The sequence below is a fragment of the Rhipicephalus sanguineus genome, chromosome 9, assembly GCF_013339695.2.
Source record: "Rhipicephalus sanguineus isolate Rsan-2018 chromosome 9, BIME_Rsan_1.4, whole genome shotgun sequence".
Classification (NCBI taxonomy): Eukaryota; Metazoa; Arthropoda; class Arachnida; order Ixodida; family Ixodidae; genus Rhipicephalus; species Rhipicephalus sanguineus.
The window spans coordinates 5,966,156-5,990,392 of NC_051184.2; the positions used below are offsets into that span (position 1 = coordinate 5,966,156).

At 47.7% G+C, this 24,237-nt stretch overlaps 1 protein-coding gene across 4 annotated transcripts in view; it reads right to left on the bottom strand.

The window, feature by feature from the left end:
• The window catches only part of LOC119404495 (uncharacterized), a 156,706-nt gene extending 132,929 nt beyond the window's left edge, over positions 1–23,777 (bottom strand). For 2 of the 4 annotated variants that reach the window (XM_049418900.1, XM_037671011.2), the window contains exon 1: positions 23,121–23,776. The gene's annotated coding sequence lies outside the window, so the exon portion shown is untranslated. Of the gene's footprint in view, positions 1–22,816; positions 22,863–23,120 lie in introns of those variants that run through there. The other 2 variants (XM_037671016.2, XM_037671012.2) reach the window with 2 other exon arrangements.
• Positions 23,778–24,237: the final 460 nt, after the last annotated feature.

Below are 24,237 nucleotides of genomic sequence, written 5' to 3' on the forward strand. Positions count from 1 at the left end.
GCAAATTCGAGGCCTCGATGTACGTTAATTGTGCCGAAGTTGAGTCCGATTCCAACCACGTTGTCGCCCTTCGAAAAGCTCGGTTACCGAACGCATATTACAGTGGTCTCAAACTCAGCCGACCCGACGGGCCGCAGTCTTGAACATTTACTCCCGCACGGACCAGAATAGTGACGAAGGTAGGAGCGTGGGGATTGGGGGGAGGGGGTTGTACAATAGTCAGCTAACGTTGCCATTTGAAAGACGACCTTTGCCATATATAAAGGTCATTTCTGGACAGAATTCGGCGCCAGCATTCGAACAATATCAACAAATCGACACCTATCTCCAAAATGACTAAAATATGGACGCCAACCGGAAACATGTAGAGCTTTTTTTCAAGGTTATGTATCAAGACATAATTACCGCAGGGGATGCATCACAAAAAAATGCTTTAGACCAGACATGCCTGTGTACCTCGTGAACGCACTTATTAAAAAAAAAAGTGAACGAAGACAGTCATGTGCGCGCCGCGTATTTGAGACCCCTGGCACATATATATTTTCGCGACGGTCACCACTGTCATCGGCGGCACTAAATCAGGCCCTGCACACGACTATGAAGCCTGGCGCAACGGCATCCTGGCTTGGATCATAGCGCACCAAATGGTCATTTCAGATGCTGCATGCGTACGAGAAGTCTGCCAGGCAACGAAGCAGCCCATGGATGTGCCCCAAGTTTCACGACCCAGACTTAAAGGGACACTAAAGGCAAATAACATTCTATGTCAGAGTGAAAGCTCAATGTGTGACAACGTCTAAAACGGCAATATTATCAAAAGCAGTGCCCTACTTATTGAGAAATTAAGCTAAATGTATCACGCGATGAGCGGCACCAGCAGGACATTTTGGAAGTGATCCCGATGACGAGTCCGACCACAATTAATCACTCGTAATCAAACTAGCTGCAATAAAAAAAGAACCTTCCGTGCATCAAGAGACGTAATAAAATGCTGCTTGTTCGTTTCTGTTTATTCATGGAAAAAAGAACCTCTTTCGCGTTGCCATGGGGAACGGCGCGCGTGGTTCAAAGGTTCCGTTTTTGCCGAACTGCGCTTCGCCCGGCGCCCTGCTTCGCTCACGCGGTCGTGTCTCAGTGGTAGTTTCGGTATCGCGTACTGCCGCGCGTGTGATTTTCGCGCTCGTGAAAGTCGCTCTGACAGAAAGTTAGACAAAATGCCGCATGCATGTGAGGTTGCCGGATGCCCGAACGGTGCACGCCGCCAGTGCACGCCACCGCGCAGTAAAGGCGGGCAACGTTGGGCACGGCAACAGTGACGTGAGAAAGACCGCTTTCAGGCGGGTGATTTGAAGCGCGCTAACGCGATGCGGACCACTAAAACGTGATTTTATTTCAAAATAAGCCCTTCCCTGGCACAAAAGTAGCACTACGAGGTTCCTGGACCGCTATTTCAACAATCAACGTCGACTTAATATTTGCCTTTAGTGTCCCTTTAATTTTATGCGAAGCTTCTACGAGTTTCAGATTTCAATGGTAGCAGCATAATTCGCGAAAAACCCGGCGCCGGCGACTGTACGGAAATGCGGCTGTACCCGAAAAGGCCCTCGAAGGTTTGCCGGTGACACGCGTATTTGCATGCGCCGTTTTCCAATAGTTAATGCTCTCTCGATCGTGTGCTTCTCGGCGATCAGCCGTTTCTGATATGGCAGTCTGATCTCTTATCGCGGTGACTTGTCGTTTCATCCTGCCACATTTCATTGTTTCACGCGTGATCGTCGTTGTTGGCTGCAGCTACATAAGTGCTGCGCTGCTAAGCACGTGGGTGAAGGTCCAATTGAGAAAGAAAGAAAGAAAGAAAGAAAGAAAGAAAGAAAGAAAGAAAGAAAGAAAGAAAGAAAGAAAGAAAGAAAGAAAGAAAGAAAGAAAGAAAGAAAGAAAGAAAGAAAGAAAGAAAGAAAGAAATACAGTAGGCCAGGCACGCCCACGCCAAGCTACGCTTAATTGCCCCCATTTTCTCGATAGGGCAAGGGGCCCTAATTTATTTCATAAAATACCGCAAGCCGCGCTCAGATTCATACGAAATCTTGGCAAGCCACGCAGAGGGGAATGAATTATCGCGCGCTGTCGTCCACCTCGAGCTTAATGTAACAAAATTCTAAAGCTCGAAGCCACGGCGATTCGCATTCCGCCATTTCAATCGCTATACGCTGCTTCCCAAGGCCCACAAAACTTTTTCTTTCTTTTTTTTTTAAGGATTGCCGGCATTTCCCAACTGTTCAACCATCCCCTAAGCGTCTTTATTTGCTTTTTGGCGTATGTCCAACGTATTTCCAAGTACCTCTCACAACAGCGCGATACCATTTTTTTTTTCGAGCTGGTTTCGCATGGAAATTTAAGCTTTGTTCAAATCGGCAAGGATGGATGCATTTACGGCCCTTACAGTGCGCGGCTTTACGATCGCCATGCGCATAACCTTTGCTCAAGGCTAATAAAAAAGAACAAAAAAAACAAAAGCCTCTGTGCTTAGGGAAGGGACTCTCGCTCGTGAATGTTATCTTTTTTAAAATTGATGTACTTCACATCGAAGTTTATACAGATGCCCCGAGCATCGTCGCACGTTGGATAGAGAGAGGGTGTCCAAGAATTCGCTTCCTTGAGCCGTCAGCGGCCGCCGAAGCCACGCGAGCGGCGGGAATTCATTACTCCGGCATACTATGCGAAGGCCGCGGTGGCTGTCATTAAAGACGCAAGCACCCGCGCACACACTGTCAAGGACGACAGGCGGCCGCTCCCATTTTTTTTCGCATCAAGCGAGCGCGCAAGAAGAGCACGGCTCCGAACACACGGGCTTAGCAGTCACGTCAACGTAAGAACCTCGCAAAAAAAAAAAAAAAGACAGAAAGAAAATACAGATAGGGGCTGTACGTCAATTGAGATGAGGATGCTGTTTCTGGAAATTACACACGGCAAGCTTGACAGGAAACATCTTCCTTCGGTGTTCCCAACCGGGTAATCTAAAAATATGATACTTATATAAAAATAGAGAGAAAAAAAAAACATAAGACTCCAGATGAATACTCGCTGAAGCGTTGAACCCGGATGCGAAAGACGGAAAAAAAAAAGAAAGGGGGGTGGGGGTGGGGGTGGCAGTAACAGTGGACCATGTGAAGGCGAGCAGCATTAGTACAAGTCTTTGAACCGATGTTTAACTTGAACTACGAACCTCAACGACATAATCCCGGTTGATACGAATTTCCGTTTGGTACGAAGTTTTCTTTTTTTTTTTTTCCAGCTCCGAATGCGACAAAACTATATACGAAGTAATAGACAACGAAGCTAGACATAAGCACAGGAAAATTTGGCCGCGTTTAGCTGAAATTTATAAATACTAGGACAAATAGAAATAAAAACGGGAAGACGAAAGTAGAAAAAGTTTGGAATATATATGCCTACGTATGCACCATTCTGCTGTATACGATTCTCAGCTTCCACCGAGCTTCTGGATGCAAGCATGTCAACATATCACGCCGACGGATGTACAAGTAAACGAACGCCTTCGATGGCGTGATTGCATATTTTCTATAATGTAATGAAAGTGCAACATGAACATAATGCGTAATATAATAATTTTGTGGGGTCTTACGTCCCAAAACCATGGTATGATTATGACGGACGTCGTAGTGGAGGGCTCCGGAAACTTTGACCACCTAGGGTTCTTTAACGTGCGTCTGAATCTAAGCACACGGGCCTCTAGTATTTCGCCTCCATCGAAATGCGGCCGCCGTGGCCGCGATTCGATCCCGCGACCTTCGGTTCAGCAGTTTTCAAAGCTATAGAACCGAAATATAACGGTGTCAATGACGGCGGTATCGATGACTTTCAAACGCCGTCCGAGAAAAGTGAGTTGCAAGAGGACTCTGCGTCAGGTTAGCGGCAGGCAACGACCGAGCGCTGTGAATCATGTCTCTTCGGAAGTCAAGTGCCCATGGAGGAGTCAAGGACCTCTTCCTGTAAGACGCCCATACGACATGACATGCGTGTATGGAGCCTGGAAAGCAAGAGACCCCCTGACCTACACCTGCCACTGAGAACCTCGAATCGAATACACCGCGGCACTCCGGGTGTAGGGCAGCAGCGCACACGCGTTCGCAGGAGTCGTCAACAATGACAGATATGCCTTGGCTACGAGTGTCACTAAAAGCCTTTCGCGGCTAATATCCAAGTGTCAGTCAAAGGCTCCCGTGCGAGCCATCGTAGTCGGCCCTAGTCGGTCACACGAAGGGTCACGCGGGAAAGGTTTGCGGTGATATGTTCGCGGTGACGAACGTGCAGTGCGTCCGCAATTGACGTGTGTATGCGTTGCAAATGATAATGCGTTCTGTTGATTCTGCAATCCCAAGGCATTCGTTGCGACAAGAAGCAATGAATGCAGCGAACACACACGACTTATACCCAGAGCTAAATACGAAACCATTAGTAAAATAAGTCGCTCATCAATGTAAAAAAAATGACGTTTCGGTACAACACTGCAAACAGCAGATATTTACTGATCACGCCAAATGTCAATCGTCACATCAATCACTGATGTTTTTTTTTTACTTTTTTTTGCATGAATAACTCTTGATTACACTTACCGAGCCAACCGTACGAAGAAAGATACAAGAAATGTCACGACTTGCACCAGCAATTCAAGTAATTAAGAAGCCTGGAAGAAGAAAAGTATTATTTTTGTATATTTCTTTCTGAATAAGTCAAATATGAATTCCCTATGCTTCACTTGCAGAAGGTTTCATTTTTTAGTTTGTTATGTTTATTTATTTATTCAATACTGTGGGCCTTTTCAGGCCTATACAGGAGAGGGCATACAAATAAAGTGGGCTTCATATTAGGAAAATTAAAAGGGAACATCCGCTGTACAAGGTAACCATAATAGCGACAACAGCAAAGAAAGAAGAAGCAATACATGAACCATGCAACCATACATGTATTTCAAGGGTGCAAAAAAGAAGAAAAAAACTAGCATACGTGTTCAAGACAAAAAAGAATGTAGCAATAACAAGGTTATGCCGTAGGAACAAGATAACATGAAATACACGCAGGTGAAAACTGTTGAACACGCGTAATAATGTGCAAGTACATGCGCGATACATTGCTTTTCCTTTTACTTGCGCACCGATATTAGTGAACCTATTGCAATGCTTCTAAATGAGATTCCAGCAGCGACGAAAATGAATTAAGTGATTGAGCACTGACGTGCTCAATCATTTGATTGAATCATTTGACGTGTGCAGTCTTTGTTAACGATAGTGAGACCAATGCCCCTCGTGGGCATAAGCCAGCTATTAAGGCAACAACAAAGCAATAAACAAACAGCGACGCGACATGTAGACAAATCGAAGATACATGACCTAAAAATTCACACTTCAAACAAGCAAGCAAAAAAAGAGAGAAAAAGACGAAGAAGAAGAACCAAACGCGGGTTGTATGCGGTAAACGCAGAGAAATTGGACCGCGCTCTCGAAAATGCCAGCAGCGTCACAAAGGAAGGTAGGTGTATTTGTCGACACAATGGCACGCCGGCCAGAGAGGTATGTATATAGAAACATCACGGAAGAAACCGAAAGCCTTCCGCATGCTGCTCCTACACACAAGATAGACACCGACTCGAAGAGTGGGCGAAACAAGGTCCAGAACTTTGCAGCCTCCAGCTATGCACCGCCGGGCTATACCGACGACCCAAACTTTCTCTTCGACTACACACACAGACACATCGAGCACGCTCGTACAGTACATCGACCGAGCAGTTCCAGATATCGACAATGGAGCAGCAGCAGCAAGCAGCATTGGGCAAACGCGTTTTCGCGAACGCCCCGCACAATGGATCGCTCAGCGGGCCAACAACGCTTTGTTTGCGTAGTGTATCGCTGCTACACAAAGCAGGCCTTGACAACTGTCAGGGAAGAAAAGAAAAGGATTCGAAATAGAGTTCACCCCTTTGAGCTATCTGGCCAGCGCGGTCGGTACGTGCGTACGCACTTGCGTTGCGCCTCGAGAGCCTGGCTGCAGCAGGCATGCGAACGCCGAACCATTGTCGAAAAATCATCGCACCGACTCGCTGGGGGGTCCCGTACAGTGGAAACACTTGTGTTTTTCTTTGCTACCGCGGTATACCGCCTGTGTACTCCGTCTGAAGGAGGTGGGATCTGAACGCCGCTTGTTGTGAGGAAAAAAAACCATTCTTACTCGATTATACAGTGCAATGCTGCGGCGGCTAAGCGCCCAAACGATTACAAATCTTACGACTATATATGAGAGGGGTGTGACACTGGACTAGCGGTGGTATGGAATCTTGCGGTGGACAACAGCGAGAAGCACAAGGACTGAGAATAACACAACGCAAGCGCTGGTGTGACTACAGTGATAGCAACAAAGACAGCAAAATAGGACAGAAGAGAGACATCTTTTTAAATAAAAAAAAATGAAGTCAGCTTTGTACTAGTGGAGCCAAACTTGAACGAAGTGCCGAGCTGGGCGGCCTCTGTTTCTCTTTCTTTCTTTTTCTCTTCTATTTTTTTCTATGCCCTTATTTGTCTCTGATTATTTCTATTTGTTTATTTCTGTCCATATATATATTTGTCTTCATATTTCTCGCTCATTCTATCTTTCTTTCGCTCTAGTTCTCTCCTTTTCTTTCTGTGCTAAGCTTTACTCTCTCCCCCTCCTTCTTTAACTCATCCTCACCCTCATGTCTCTCACCGTCACTTCCTTTTCCGACCCCCTTGCTATACTGTACTATACAAGGCTATGCTATGCTCTGCTAGCGTGCCTGGATAGCCGAGTGGTTACGATGCTCGCCTTCGTACGTACGTGCGCGGGTTCGAATACCACTTCGTCAAGAATTTTTTTCGGCAGGAATTTCTCTCTCTTTTTTTCTATCTCATTTAACGTAAGCCATGCCGCTTCGCGGTAATCACCATTTTGGAAGCATCACTATATGCCGTATTTACACGATTTTTGTAGGTCGACCCATTTTATCTAACTCTGAAATCTGAAGTTGGGGGGCCGATTTACAATCGAAACCGAAACCATAGTTTCGGTTGTATTGCCTACTTAAAACTTCCGCCTTTTTTTACCTTAGTGACATCGTGAATAAATTTACTTTATGAAATGCGCTCGCGTTTCTGTTTTCATTTTTTTTTTCTTGTGATTTTACGGGGTTTAACCTACATTTGAGTCGATTTACATCGTGTAAATACGGTACTTCCAGAGCAACGTCGACGGCGACGTGCCACTCTACCAATGACGTCGCACGGACGCTAATTCTGCTTGGCTTACGTGACTGCGAGCTCTTGAGGGGCAAACATAATCTCCCTTCTTGGACATTCGAGCGTTGTGATCGTATTCTCCAGCACACGCTGGAGAATAAGACCGCTGCCTACCGCGCTCGCGCGCTAAAGAACACACGTTGCGTGGAAGAGTTCACCCGTTCGCGTCGAACTACGTTCACGGTGTTCGCATTGCCTCTGCGGCGTTCCACAGATCTATACCGCTTCGCAAAACGCTGTACGGCTTCGATGTAATGGAGAGAAACGGCACGGCTCTACAGTGCATTGCATTCGAGCATCGTTCAGGCGTATGCGTTTTCTAGAAGTTACCAGGGCGTGTACCCCCTTCTTTTTTCCCTAAATGATCTGCGAGTTGTTTGTGCCTTTGTGTTCGGTGCCCCTTCAACGACACCGCCGCAGCGACGAAACGGCGCGAAACGTAAAACAGATGGAAAAAGAAAGAGGGCGAGCGCACCTGTAGCGCTCCGTAGCTTGCCCGACTTTTCTAAAGAACCTATCCGTTCATTTTCTTTTTTTTCTTCCTTTTTTTTTTTAGCGGGAGCTAACGGGAAACGCGAACCGCTGCCGCTTGCATTGTCGTCAACTGAACGGTCTGTCATTTTCTTTTTTTTTTTTCTGGACAACAGCAGCACCGGCTCACCGGAGCTGACAGCCCGAGCCGGTAAAATAAGAAGAAAAAGAGAACAGACGTGCAAACAAACGATAGCAGTCGACGCCTGCATGTTCGCGTCCTTTTCATAGACCGTATACTTCACAATGGTGGGGGGGGGGGGGGGGGGAGCAAGCAAAAAAGCTAAACATAACGAAATACCAACTAACGTCTGGCAAAAAGATAATAATAACGGGCTTTGGCTGGGCTTGGCTTCCACCTGTAGAACGTGTTTAGCAGTCAGGCAACACTGTGTGGAAGATTCCAAAACTGTTAGCGAGGCCACGTCCTTTATTTATTTATATTTTTTTCGGTAGAAAGCATTTCCCGGTTGTATGCGTATACGTGACCGCAGATCATGCAGCGTTCACATAAAATTGGATGATAAATAATGTCAAAGACGGGTTAGAAGTAAAAAAAAAAGAACAGTGATGAGATTGATATAACCGTAGTCCTTGCAAGTGTAGATAACAACACGTTATAGAAACAAAGGCTTGTACAAAAGAAAGAGGAAGTAAAAAGTCACATGGTCTCCTATGCATTTGCCCAAGGTGACTCGAAGGTAAAGCCATCGTTTTCTTCTCAGTCGATTGGGTTGTATTGTATTTCAATTCCAGCGACGGATTCACGGCATCGTGAGGCGTCCGATAAAACGTCATTGGTTGAGCAGGCACGTCACGTGATCTCACTTTAGCCAATCATGTGTAAGCGCGGTTATTTCAAACCTAGCGCTGGATTCACGACGTCACGTGATTTCGCTAGCCAATCATGCAGACTCGCGCGTATAGATGACGTCGTGCCGAAGATGCAGCGTTGCGAGCTCGCGAGCGGAGGCCGAGTATTAGCGACGAGCCGAAGAGCCAACTCGTGAAGCTGAGGCAATTCGCCAGCGAAGAGCCGAAGACTCCGAAGTGCGAACTCGCGAAGCCGAGGCAACACGGCGGCACAGAAGGGTTGCTGCCCCTACTGAGGAAACGGAGTGGATGGGCCGTAGATTCTTTTCGCTCACAGCTCTGGCTGTATCTTTCGCATTCGAGCATTAAACCTTTGCTCGAAGTCAGCGCAGCTGTGTCGTGTGTTCCCTCAATCTTCGTCCCGTTTACGCACTGTTTATTGCAGCATGCATGCGTAGTACATCGTTATCTGTGGACAATGTTGGTCGGCACCAAGCGAGTGCTTCGTGAAGGGTGGTGATGCTCCGGTTCGAGGCAAAACGAAAGGGGGAAGGGAGGGGGGCGCTCGAAAACAGTGACACAATTTCGCGTGCCCGGACCCCTATCAAGGCAAATGCAGGGCTGAGTATCTTCTGTCGTTACTATATACGCAGAGTTTCCTCGAAGACGAACGGGAGATATCCCACAAAAGAGCCGGAACGCGGAGCAGGAAAGTCGGAGGAGAAAAAAATATAACGAAAACTAGGCCCTCGTTCCACGGCCTCCAGAAACAGGCTGAAGTCTCGCGTTGATTTTTCTAGAGAACAACGCACGCACTGCGCGATATTTAATACAGGTTGCAGTTGCAGTGAAATTAGATTGTGCTGGCAATCTGTACTAAAAAAGGGTCGCTTGTGTTTCCTTGTATAATCTCCTGAGAGACAAATAAAAAGGAAGATGAGATTTGTCTTGTTGGCACGAGATGCCCAAACATTGTTACTCTTTGCAAATAACTATGTGTTTTGTGCCGCTTGTTTTTGTGCGTATGTATTACTTTATTGTCATGCTACTGATGCTTCGACTTATTACCCATGATAAACTATAGGATGTCCCGATATAGTATTTGACTCCTTGTACATCCTGTCTAGTAATTATGACATCAGTGAAAATTTTGTTAATTGTTTTTCAAAATATGAAAAACAAACGTTTGACATGGTGTACGTGTTCGGTTGCTTATGCTTCCGATTAGTGTTGTCGCTATGTTAGCATATCCGTAATTTTTCAATGTATTCTCATTTGAACCGGCCGCCTGCTTTGTCTGCTTGACCGCAGAGCGCTTAGAAGAAAATTTAGATACTATAGCGACATCTTCAGCATAATTATTCAACGACAAAGCGCCGAATAGATCCTGCGCCCCTATAAGGTTCCCGAAATTTCGACAACAGCAAGAGCACCGGGGCTTTTTGTGAACGCTGGAAATTAAGCCTTCCGTGGTACGAAAAAACGCGTCGTATTAAGCGGGATTTCGAGTAAAACGACTTCGTAACGACCAGCGTTGCTCATACCGACAGTGAACTAACGTAAAACAACGCTTTGCACGAAAGAAGGGGAATTGTTCGAGTGGCTCGTTCCTTTGTTAGACGCGGCCAATTAAACTGACAGACAATTAAGCAAATGATAGCATAGGGGACATCGTTTGTTGTTTTGAACTGTAGTATGACTAAGTTTTAAACTGCAGTGACCTAAATTTAAAGGAATTAAAGTGGACGAAAAAGCACCCCTTCCGTAAGTGGGATCCGAAACCACAACCTTAGAATTACGCGTCCGATGCTCTACCATATCGTTTTGCTCAGCGCACCTCCCAGCTCACCCCAGTAAACGCGTCTCGTGCCGAAACGTGCGCGCACCCTAAATTTCGTCTCTCAACAACAGGCTCACATAGGCGAGCTGCACGCCATGTTGCAACCACTATACTTTTCGCCTTTCTGTCACATCCATAGTGAATACTGTTCACCCGCACCCTTTCCTCAACGACACTCTACTATGGTGTCGCAAACACAAAATAAACGGGGGAAATCCTGAAAGTACAGGTATTAGTAGGTGGAAGAATCACCGTTCTTCGTGAATCGTAATTTCTTTTTACCTTTCCATGAATACGGGGGTGGCGTTGGGGAGGGGGGATAAGGATGGCGGAATCTAGAATCGTAATGTTCTACGGCAGAGATCCATGGTGCCCGGATGACAGCGAGTCACAGATGACAACTGAATGAGGTGAGTGCCGTTCCGGGATTAACGCGTGACACACTGACGGAGTCCAACTGTATACGAAGTCGCTTGCAGACGACGCGCAGCAGACGACACGCCCGCGGGGTCATGTCAGCGAAGAAGACGGAAACGACACAGTGGCTTCGGATTCGGATCCGGCTGTTATACGTAAGAGTCGGTCGGCACCCGGAAGTTAAGACGATGGCGCGCCGCGTTCGCATAGCGAAACGGACGAGGTGCTACGGAACGTATAATCAAGTGTTGCCAGCTGTCAGCAGACGAAACACGGTAAAGAAATGAATATAATAAAAGTAGCAGAGAGAGGAGGTTCAGATACAGTGGTTGGTGTACATATGCCCTGACGTCTGTCGGGAGAGCATAGCACACTTTTTTTTTTTTTTGCATGCGGGAGCGCTGCTTCAGCTAACAGGCTAAAGCCTGAGTGCGTGAGTGGAGCACATACACTCCTTACCAACGAACAGCCTTCGAGCTATGAGAGAGAGAGAGAGAGAGAGAGAGAGAGAAAGAGAGACAGATAGAAAGAGAGAGAGTGTGAGTCTTTAATGAGTACCGGAGAAGTTTGCTCGCAGTACGCCTATCATGGTACAGTCAAGATGGGTGTGTTTGCAGCTGGACTGATTTCTGAAGGTGGAGGGAAATATTGAGACAAGAAAGCAGTAAGGAAGCCGTCTCAAACCACAGACTTAATAAAGAAACTACAGCCGATGGGAGTGACTATCCATAGAGATAAAACAGAGTTCGCTGAGCTATCAAAGCCAATCAACAAACTGTTTGAAGTGATATACACAGGATTAGACAAATACAGGACGTGCACAAAACTCACCTCAAAACCAAACAAACGATAGTATTTCAGTGGGACCAGTGCCTTACGAAAGTTTAAAGGCGATGTTTTCTTGTTGTTGCATGAAATCCAGCTACAGTGACACGTTCAAGTATCCGTGAATGCAGTCAACGAGCCAGGGGCACTGGCACTACCGAGAAGCAGATGAGGTTTTTAATCTCTTGCGCTATAATCAAACTGGCGCTTGGAATCGCATCTCACAGCAGCTATAGGCACAAACTGCGATTGAAAATGAGATAACACAGCGATCGTGATAGTGTACCAGTCGTCTTCATCATTCAGTCGCGTATGTTGCAGCACAGTGTGACCAAGTTTTGCCTGTTTTCCAAAACGCCGGTCAAGTTGACCAGTGTAAAATAATTAAGTACACGAATGTCCTAAACCAAACGAGACAGAAGTTGCGGGAAGTAAAACCTTGTATAGTGACGAACAATCGTCGAGGGATGGATGTCATTGGAGCCACTATTTTCTAAGAAGCAGGAAAGGTTAATGTTTTAGAGCGCACCTGCAGCCACGGTCTCCTCAAGTCGTGTAGGCAGAGGCATTCCTCAATGTCCTGGCTAGTATTCGCGCTATGTTCTTAAGCAAAGAAAGCCACAGTATGAAGTAAGAGTCGATTCTCAGCTTCTGACGTTGAACGAATTTCTAACGCTAATTATCCCTTCTGTACCAATAGAAAGTCAATTTATGCAATTGTGCACAGTGTCAATCATATCCAACGAAAATGACGAGGGGCCGCTAAGAGCCGACAGCGATGTACGTCATCACGCGGCAGGACTTCATCGTCAAAGGAATGTACGAAAGAGACAAGAACCTTAAGCGACCCTGTAGCGGCCACGCAAATTGACGTCTCACCTCCGCAAGACAGGAAGAATTAAGCGTGCGTTGGATGCGTCGAGTTGATGCGCCAGTGTCCGTCACGAGACGAGCGTACTCGGCGGGTGATCAATCGAAACAAGCGCGACAGCCATCAGGGAAGCGAAGAAGGACGGCACCCACGACCAGTGGGAGGACGATTGCAGCCAACACACGGAAGGGGAACGCAGCGCCTTTCGGTTAACTTGCGCCCACGATCTCAATTGCGTGCAGCGCAAAGAAATCGCAGCGAACACGTACATCAATCACGCTCAACGGCAGTATAGATATTGTCATAGAAGCCTGAACAGCAGAACCTGACCTGTATAGAATTGTTCGGCACACTGGGATCACTGCTCACATTGTACCTTAGAGCTTAGGAGCCCAAGTTCTTATCCCTAGAGTCCTTAGGTTGGCTAGTTGGCTCATGAACATTCCTAAACAGCGCTGTGTGTTCACTGCCCGGTTTTTTGCACTGTTCTGCCGCAGTGTTCTTGTCCCTAGCTGACTTCTCTTTCGCTCTGGGTCCTATTGTTAGCGATAATTCACAAAAGTACTCAAGTCAGTTAGCCTTTTGTAAATAGTGCACCAACTAAGCCCGTGTCTGATATCGCAGCAAGTATGACCAGTCCGACGCATTGACTTGCAAGAGTTTATTGAAAGCTTATACAATTGTGTTGAAATGTAACTTATCAGTTTTTTGTCTCGCTTCTTCAGAACTTCCCGTTCCTGCCTGTTTATAGGATTTTGGGATTGATCGGGTCGTTTATAAAGGTATTCAAATACGTTCTTTTCATTTCCACGACGTTGAGCTCTGGGCAAGGACACACTTCATTAATCAACTTCAGTGCGCGCCATCGCACCACGTGTGTCGTTGAAACACACGCTTGTCCTTCGTTTCACGTGCGAAGGCTGCGACTTGCTCGAGCAGCTGAGCGCTGGGAACTAAACGCATCGTATCACTGGTTGAGTTAGGATTGCTCGTCCTTCCGGCTGATACACTGAGTCTGGCTACCAAGAAAGGAAGGTGCATATACATAAAAACAATAAAAGATAAAATGCTACCACAATATCGCAGCTTTCTGTAGCGTGATGGACTCGTCAGTTGACGGACACCGTGGCCGGCTGCGAGACGCATCTGACGAGAAAAGCAGCCTGCATGACAAGCGCAACTTTTTGTCTGTGTGTCTCCAGCTTTTATCGTGTGTTCGCCATATCTTGATTAGTCCTGCAAAACTGGGTGAAACCTCTTTCTGATCTCCTACCTGCATATGCTTTCTCTCTTGCCCCTATTTCAAACTTTGCGAAGGTAAGTTCCAGGTTTATTCTCTTCATGTATTTTTTGTGCGTGTGCGTGTGTTATTGTGAATGTGATGCGCCGCTTGGGGTAGCAAACTGCCTTAATAACAGCTGTAATAATTCATTTCGTTTTGCATTATCATCCTGTTCGTGCAATTTAACATATCGGAGAAGGCATAGACATATTGTGGGCGTTTATTAGGCACATCTTCGTTCGCATAGATATTCATCATCACGCGGCGTTCTTCTTCATCATCGGTTGTGCCCTACATTTCCGATCCAATCAACCAATTAACCAATCGCACACGCGCTATAGAGTCATGGACAGCATGCAGTACTATCGTGTGTACGCAGGCAGCCACTGTGGATGCTGTACACAAACGCCCAATGGATACAAACACAAACGCACAGTGAATGTCGTACATAAACGACTGAGACGCTGTGCACAGAATTAAAAACGGGACCCAACGCATCCTCGTCAGTCCCACGAAGTCGTCCTATAGGGTCGTGTTTACCAAACGCGTGCCTCGTTGCTTCTTCGTTGCTGCCTGATCAGCCTTTCCGGCGTCAAGGTGAACACCGTACACATCGTATGTGACAAGCGTGCTGTCGTAAGATACAGTCGTGCGCTGGACACAGAAGCACGAGGCGCTATGCAAACTTCCGGATCGTGTAGGTGCGTACGCAGCGGGTGACGTCACGAGGACGTGTACCTCGACGGACAACCGGGTATGTGCGCTTCGTTTTGGTCGCCCCGTTGCGCACTACGTTTGGACAGGGGTGTCTGTTGTTTTGGTGACTGTCGTCCTCGTCACGAAGATGACGACGTCGTCTGTCGGTCGCGTACACATAATCCCCGTGCTTAACTACATCACGAAATGCACACATCTTTGCAGTCCTTGCGCAACAGTTCCGCGGAGACCCCCACCGATCCAAACTGCAGCGAAACAGCAGTTCGGCATTTCGTCATTTAAACAGGGACGATAGTGGCAGGCCTTTGCCCTAAAGTATGGGGGAGGCCTTTGCCACTGGTGTAATAACCGAGAGGAGGGGGGTGTTGAAACCCCTCCCCGAAATTTTTCACCTTCGCATGTGTGCATATACACGCACGAATATACATAACGGGTGGTAATGGAAGCATACATAAGCCAGGTAGGCCTGAAAGCACACCCCATATCGCTGTGATCCGTCGAAGTGCTATGTGTCTTCTATGGCGCTGTCAGTCACGCTCCATAAAAAGCGGTCGTTCTCGCGAGCACGTAGGTGTCTATTTGCCGATCGATACATCGGTACGATTTTATAATAAGCGGCCGCGTGGCAGCCAAACGGGACAAATAGGTGTGCGCGCATTTCAGCGGCCCGGCAATGTAAGAGTCCTTGTAACCGTTGCGAACAGGAGCGCGAATGGTATGGCGTGGATAAATGCCAGAAACCGGAGGAGACACATGCGTGTGGAAACCGATAAACCGGTAATTTCGGCCGTTATGCACTGCGTACCGATCGAAAGCAACCCCTTGTTTTTTATTTCTGTCTCATTTTAGCAAAAGAACAAGAGCAGATTTCATACCAAACCTTAAACAGCTGATACGAAATATAAAAACAAAGGAAAGAAAGCAAGGTCATGCGGAGGATATCCTCCGGTTGGCTACACTAAAAAAAAAAAAGAGTTTGCACCTTTTGAGGAGTAATTTTTGTCAAAAAAACATTAATCATCGTCTAATTTTCTGCGTTTCCTTTTTCGAAAACTCTGTCCCTGTTACTTTCATGTCAAGAATGCTATGTCACGCTGACAGCGCGAACGCCATTCGCTACCTGAAAGAACTGGGAAAGTACAAGGCACCTAAGGTAGATGACGATTATTGTTGTGGGACAGAAAAAAAGCGCCCAGAAGAATGCAAGTGTTTTTGGGGTGTAGCCTGTACTATAGAACGGTAATTGGAGTACAAAAGATGAGAGATACAAGAAAAAAAGGTAAAAAGATGCGGATTACGAGCAGACGATTGCATGGAAACAACCCTACGTATTTTTATCAAGACGCCACATGGCCACTGACATAATCATGCTGTAAGATAACAGAGACATACAACCAAGTTTAAAGAGGGTCGCCATCTCCAGCGGCTGCATCTGTCCAGGTGCAAAGACGAGAGAGAAAGTGTCTAGGAGTGCCGAGATGCCGACAGAACAGCACGCAAGAAGCGAACACTTAATATGAATGATAAGTTCCACATGTCACTTGTGCGCCTACGTCACGAAGGATGCCCGCACGTATTTATTTAACCGTAGTATATCGCAACGCAGAAGATGCGAAAAAAAAAATAGTTGACGTTCGCAAACGACCATGCACGGTAAGGCTGTGAAAAAGGAAATGTCAAGGGAGACTGTTGTGCCTCCAGCTTGCTCGCACGTAGCGCCAGTCATCTGTATGCATAAATTTTGGTTCACACTAGCTTGAGATAGAGGGCAGCGTGGAAGTTAGAAAGCATTTGATTTATGCAGCCTGTCATCAGACCATACTGTGAAGAATGCGAGGTGTCATCGACCCAGCGGCTCCAGCCAAAACCCCGAGCTGCACCCCACCACGCGCAATTGAAGAGAGATGTGCAGACTTGCAAAGTGGCTGGGCATAAATTTGTTCAACTGCAGGGTATGCAAATGCCCTGCAGCTGCACCAGGGCATCCGGCGAATAGCACCAGGTGAATGCATACGTCTCCTCAAAGTTGTTTCCTCGAAGTACTCGACACAAGCCAGCGGAACCTTTCTGCTTCAAGTTAATCTAGTCCGCAGATTGAGTTGTGCTAATTAAGGTAACTAACACCACTGTTCTTCGAATACTACTTCACTGGTTACGTGCGTTGTAAAGCATCCCTTATGTTATAAACGAAATTGATTTACAACAATTACGCTTGGTTAGGTTAGCATTATCCCATTCGCATTCGTCAGACACTATACTGATGCACGATGAATACAAGGCTTTATAGGCAGCATTTGCTGAAATGTAATACCAGTGTCACACAGTCATTTATGATCGCGATCGGGCCTGATCAGGATCGAATTTCTTTATCGTGATGGACACCTTTACACAAACTGCGGAAGTCAGCCAATCATTGTTGAGGAATTTTATCCCAATGGGGCTTAATCGCGATCAGTAGTGCACAGTATGACACCGGTATTAGTTACTTCAGAGAGAGCTTGGCGTTCTACAGGAAAGCAGGTTTGTCTAGCGTAAGATGTTGACGGCATAACGTCAGTTGCTAACGCGCTGAAACGCAGTCGTCTTGGCCTTCTGAAGTGTATACGTTTCGACTACTGCACACAAGTTACGAAGGTCGTAGCGAAAAGCACAGTGGTCCATTCACTGAGCCACCTACAGAGCAAAAGGAGTACTGCAGGTGATCTATCTGTACACGGCATGGGCGTAGCCAAGGGGCTTCAAACCCCCCTCCCCTCGAAGTGTTCAGGTTTTACATGGTATCAAATTTTGCATTTTACATACACGCACACATATGAACACACGTGCGAATATACAAGGGTGGTTGAACCTCAGCCCCTCCCCCACCCGACAAAAATTTCTGGCTACGCTTCCGATACACGGCAACCCATGACATACCCATGGCATGACATACCCATGACATGATACACGGCAACCCATGACAGAAGCACATGACGGTAACTGTTATCAAGCTCTAACAGAAAAGCACAGTTGCCAGCATTCCGTGAATGGACGTGCATATACCCTAGCAAGTGTCCACTGCAGTATGAGTGGAGGACGCAAGGAAGCCAGCGGTGACCAGCAGTCCAGGAGCGCAAAACCAAAATAGAGCGCACGCGATACAGCAGGGCAACCCTCGACCGGGGCTCGCCAAAGCGGCCAGGCATAAATTACTCGACTCGCAGGCGCTTCACGGCTGGGCTCCGTTGCCAAGGCCGACTGTGAGGAGGACCAGGTGCGTGCACGAGAGGCGATCCAGCCCCCCTGGGCCTCCGGACGCGAGCACCTGTCTCTCGGACGCGTCTCTGGACGCGTGTCGGCACTGAAGCACTCGTCGCGTGCCTGGCAGCCTCCCTGTACAGCAGCTGCAGTTCATGAAAGCCGCTCGCTCCATCCTTGTGAAGACGCCAGCGCGGGGCATTCGTCGTGCCTCGTTTAACGCACCTCGTACGTACAAAACTGGGATGTTGTCTCCGTCTCGGCTTCGATAGAAAGGATGTCACGGTTCCAGTTCCGGGTAGGACATGTTCACGGCTCTTCAAAAATTCGCATGGTCCCCTATGCATTTGCCTAAGATGACTGGAAGTCGAAAACAATCTCACTCTTCTTATCAGTCGATTGTATTGATCCCACCCGAAAGGTTCCCGCACCCGGCGTGGTTTTGCATTGCCTCCGGAATTAGAGGAATTGGAATCTTTCTGCACCTCACGCAGTACTGCAGAGCCTCAGTGATCGGCCCACCTTTGACCAAGCGACGATGTCATGTGACGACGTCATCATGCGGTGTCACGTCATATGACGTCGCAAATTTTGGCGATCTGTGACGTCATTGTGACATCACAGGGCGACGTCATCACGTGATGGTGATTTTTTGCAACACTCGTGTTGACGCCACCGACGCCCACGCTCACTTTTTCACGCTTGATGACGCATCTAAGGCTTTTGCCTCAAGAATAATAATAATAATATCTTGGTTTTTATGTGTCAAAACGACGATATGATTATGAAGCACGCTGGAGCGGAGGGCTCCGGAAATTTCGACCATCTGGTGTTCTTTAACGTGCACTGACATCGCACAGTACACAGGCCTCTAGCCTATCGCCGCCATCGAAATGCGACCGGCACGGCCGGGATCGAACCCGTGACATCCGGGCTCAGTGGCCGAGCACTGTGACCACTACCCTATCGCGGCGGACTTCAGTTTTAGCAGTGACCGTAATACCGTGCCGTTTACGCTACTGTATTACCGTTCCGCGTTGAGTTTACCACGGTTCGAAAACGTTTCAGCCGCGTGAGTTGCTCGATACGTACGGTAACATGTTAGCATGATTATAGTAGCAATAATACAGGCCTTGCTGATTTAAACAACGATGTACCGAACACGACGGTACAGGATTTCCGTGGTGTATACCGCACGGTAAACAGGTACCGCTAAAAAAGATCCTATTAGGAGTTAGTAACGGGCTTACCGAAACGCAAACAAACCGTGCACGAAAGAGAAGCCCATATGGTTCCCCTGCTTAGTAGCAGGAAGAAATAATGCCAAGCAGTGCGAGATTAAGATAAGTTATTACGTAAGTTCGGACAACCTTAGAAATTTGAAACGGGCTCCTGCCTTGGCAAATATGGATTCTGCGACAACGTAGCGGAACGATTTGCCGATAACGTTCCCGTGAACAATTCTTTACCAATTCTTTTTTTAAAAACGTAGTCTAAGTCTCACAGGCTTCGAAGCAAGCAACGCGCTGAAAACGAAGGGCGAGAAAAAGGACACGAGAAGCCACATGTGTAACGGGGGTCCCAAAGACAAATAGAAAAAATCGATTTCCTCTTCATTGAGACGATATCGCACACGGGAACATTGGTATAGAATATGTATGGGGGCCCGATTCTTTCTAGCGCTCCGTATAAGCAAGGTCTGGTCTGCCTCCCAAAAACAATAACAAAAAAAGTCACAAGCGAATGAGGACGAACGTCAGGGGGCGCACAGTTTCTTCAGCACGGGACATGGCATTTCCACACTTCGGCGATAACGCAGCGTAAGCCGCGCATTAGACTTGTTAAATACGACACAAACGGGATTACAAGTGGGGTGACAGCGAGCGATAGTGTTCCCCGCAGTGTCCCCCCCCCCCCCCCCCCCCGACTTCCCAAGTCCCATATCTCATGCGTTCCGCATCTCGAGAAAACAAACACGACCAAAAGCATAGAAATGAAACCTCAAATTCGAGACGTTGTCTTTGCCGCAGTGCCCCTGATCAACTTGGCAAAAAAAAAAAAAACTATAATAATAATGAAGGCGTCGGAGAGCGCTAAACAGGCGACGTCGTTGCCGAAACAGATCGCCTGTCGCGATTGTCGACTTCGACGCCGTGGCACGATGCCAGACACGTACGACCTTAGAAGGCCGGCCGGCCGGCCCCGCGATCCACGGATCCTGTCAGATATCGAAATGCCAATTCGCCACTCCGCCTTCCTCTCCACCTCCAGTGTGTCCCCACCCCCTCACCTTCTCCCTGGCCAGTGTGCGTGTTTCTTGGTCGTCTTCGTAGTGAGTTATAGCATAGGGCGAACATGAACGCCAGATATATAGTAATTGTTGCAACGGGGTTTAACGTCCCAAAACCACAATATGATTATGAGGGATGCTGTAGTGGAGGGCTCCGGAAATTTCGATCACTTGGAGTTCTTTAACGTGCACCCAAATCTAAACACACGGCCCTCTAGTATGTTGCCTCCATTGACATGCGGCCGGGATTCGATCCTGCGACCTTCGGGTCAGCAGTCAAGCACCATAACCACTATACCACCGAGACGGGGGGTACGCCTGAGGAGAAGATGCCCGCCACGGTGGTCTAGTGGATATGGTGCTCACTGTTGACCCGAAGGTCGCAGGATCGAATCCCGGCCGTGGTGGCCACGTTTCGCTGGATGCGAAATGCTAGAGGCTCGTATATACTTAGATTAGGTGCACGTTAAAGAATACCAGGTGGTGGAAATTTCCGGAGCCCTCGACTACGGCGTCCCTCGTAATCATATCGTGGTTTTGGGACGTAAAACCCCCAACAATTATTAATAGAGAAGAAGACAGAGACACAAGGCGCTAAATTTTCGTTGTTTGTTATCCTTGAGGCAAATGTTCGCCCTGTGCTACTCCCGACGATGATGAAGTATACCAACAAGCCCATTGCAAATTTCAACTGTGCTAACGTTCTCGGTCGCTCCTTGCACTGACGTCGCGCGTCACCTTGGACGACACTGACCTGAGCCGAGCCCTACGTACCCGTATTGTGCGCACTACACAGTGAAACGTGTGAGCATTTATTTACTGATAGAATGACCCACTGTGCGCAGTTGTCGCTGCTAAGCAAATTAAGGCAACGCAATCTTCATCGAACAGAGCTCAATTGCCTCTTGTTTCCGAACGGCTCAGCTATGAGGCTCACAAGGTTGTGCTGGAATTCATATGAACCAAATGTACTAGACTGTACTGAGCAATGCTCGAACTCTGTGTGTGATGTGTTGCGGTGTGCCTTCTGTTCTTTCATTTCTGCGTGTCTCCTTTCCTTTCGTGTTTTGTTTATTCTTCAAGCAGGTGGGCGTGTGTCCCTTCTAGGAGACAAAAGCTAGCCCCGCTTCTTTTTTGTTCTGTTGGTGATGTTCTTATATGCGTAGATGAATAACAACTACTTAATACTAATACTCGAAAGCTTGCCTTTTCGTTTAACACCAAATACCTGAAGAAAACGGCTTCGCCATATAAAGTTTCTTTCGCTTCTGTCCCATCCTGTCCGCTCTTATCTAGAAACACCCAACCACGCGTGGAGTAGTTACAACGCAGCTTGAGAAATGCGAAATCAGACCTATCAGGGCTAGACATTAACAAGTCGCAGAAACGTTTTCTTTTTTTTTTGCTTCTTGCCCGAACAGGATGATAGAAACGAGAAACTTCTTCAAAACATGTTATCAGACTGTGCGGATGAGAGGACCTTTTTACAAAGTTCGCGTTTAACCGCACCTCTCCAAATGCAGCCGACTGCTCTTATCTGAGAACGTTAAACCAGTCCGGTTACACCTGCCACAGTGTGGTTTCAAGGTTGGATGGTGAACGTCATGTCGCATCACTCAAGGGTGTGTGGTTAATAACAAGGTGGCTGTCTGCTGTGCCGAGAGATAATGCCGTTGCTTCTTTTGAATAGATGCAAATCGTTATAGTTCATGTTGCGATAAACATATAGAAACAGGTTTCTGTATAGCTATAGTCACGTGCTATCCTACGTGATATCCTACGTGCTACGTGATAAAGAATACAGAAAGTAGATGCTGTACTGACAAAGTGAAAACATCCTTTGCTGCCCGTCTTTTAACGGGGCAAATGAATACTAAAAGCTGCTGATATGTATGACGAAACACTGCGGTAGATTATGAGTGAGGTTGTGCGTCACTCCTACAATGTATAACAACCGATGCGCACTCCGACGCACATTTTTTTTCAAGAGTTGTGCAAGCTTTATATGCTCGAGAACCCGTTGCATCGAGATGACACACGTTGTTGAAACCTGACGAGATTTCGCTGCCCTAAAGGAAAGAGCAGAGTAAGTTGAAGGTAAGCTGTGTAGACCAATGCACGCACGTGTGATTACAGCATGTGCAAACCTAAAGTGACACGTAGCCTTGAGGAATAGCTTCATCTGGTAAACGAACAGTCGCTTAAGGTTTTCACTCTCATCGTACTGTTCTTTGTTGCTGTATTTCTTTTCTTTATTATTTTATTTGGTGAGAAACAGCCCCACGTGTGTTTGGTCTTATAAAGCACGATCTTTGGAATAACCGAAGGGGTAATGAGAAATATTTCAAGCGTTGTTCTCGCACACGTTACTTAGACAAGACGTGTATTGCAGAGCGTGCAGTCGTGCCTTTCGCAGGAAGGCCACCGATATCGCATCTACAGCCCACCCCATTGCGCTAACAACACTAACTACAGGTAACGTGACGCTTTAAGTCCGCTTAGCTCCTAGCAACAGTTAAACCAGTAGTCACTCCCATTACGTCATGTATTCTGCAACAATGACCACACGAATGTTACCTAAATTAACGCTGTTCACTTTCTCGCATCAATGCCACCGCGTTCGCTCACGCGAAGCCGTGTCAAACGCCACCAAGTGCAATGCACTGACCTTGCTGGGTTGGCACCGATGCTTGCGGATCGGGAGTAGGATTGGATCCCGGTAAGGCCACCGATATCGCATCTACAGCCCACCCCATTGCGCTAACAACACTAACTACAGGTAACGTGACGCTTTAAGTCCGCTTAGCTCCTAGCAACAGTTAAACCAGTAGTCACTCCCATTACGTCATGTATTCTGCAACAATGACCACACGAATGTTACCTAAATTAACGCTGTTCACTTTCTCGCATCAATGCCACCGCGTTCGCTCACGCGAAGCCGTGTCAAACGCCACCAAGTGCAATGCACTGACCTTGCTGGGTTGGCACCGATGCTTGCGGATCGGGAGTAGGATTGGATCCCGGTACAAAAGCAGCAGGGAACGTGGTCGCTACAACAACCAAAACACACCCGACTTCCAAGCGTCGATCAGTCGGTATCGGCTGCGAGACGATGGCGAGACCGGCAATCCAATGGGACGGAGAAATCCTGCTCAATTGTCACCCTTGAACACTTCAAGCACTCAAAACACGCAATCCGGAAAGAAAATAAGAGCACACCACGAAATCCAGTAGAGCTGGAACAGTGTACGACCACCGCCGAGGATGCTTCCCTAACGAATGCCTTCGTACACTTGTAGACAGCGCGATGAACTGCTCCTACGGCTTGGACCACTCAAGTTTATCCTGGAGTTAATAAAGAGGAGGCTTTTGCAGTTCGGAGGGTTTGGAGAGCTGTTATCTGGCGCGCGATCTTTGAAGTCCCAAGCGCGCGAAACAATCCACGAGAGGTCTTCAAGCGCGGCACCAGGAGTGGGCTTGTGGTCTTGGCCGTAGACCTGGCACCGCCGGCGCCCTTTTCGGGCAGCGATCTGCGACGTCGGCGTCGCCTTCACAGCGGCCGCACGGCGACTGAACTTGCGCGATGACTGAAGCAACGCAACTCGCGGCTAGCTCGCCGCCGCGCAACTGGTGCTAGGCTTTTCGGCCTTTCCTCCTTTCCCTCTATTTCCTTGCCCTTCTCTCGCCCTCGTTTCTTTTCTCTCTCTCTCTCACTTCATCTTGCGCGCGCGATAGTAGAATTTATTTTTGTCCTTTTCTTTTTTACATCGCGCCTCCTCTCCCGTTCCCGTGCCGGCAAGCTACTTTTTTACTGTTGTTTTGCCGGCATCGCCGCCGCGCCGGTGTGCTCACCGTTCTTCGCTCGCTCGCAGTCTGCGCGGCGTCGGCAGGTGAGGAGGCGACGGTGGCACGGAGATGCGCCCGGTGCATTTTCACGCTTCGCTTGGATGCTCGCCGTCGTCACACAACCAAGCCGGCCGGCCGGCCGTCGGTGGTGGTGGTGGCGATGCCACAGGTTGCCGTGGCTTGTCCGCCGGCCCCCACGGAAACGGTCATTTGGCTCGCTGGACCTGTTGCCGAACATCGCGT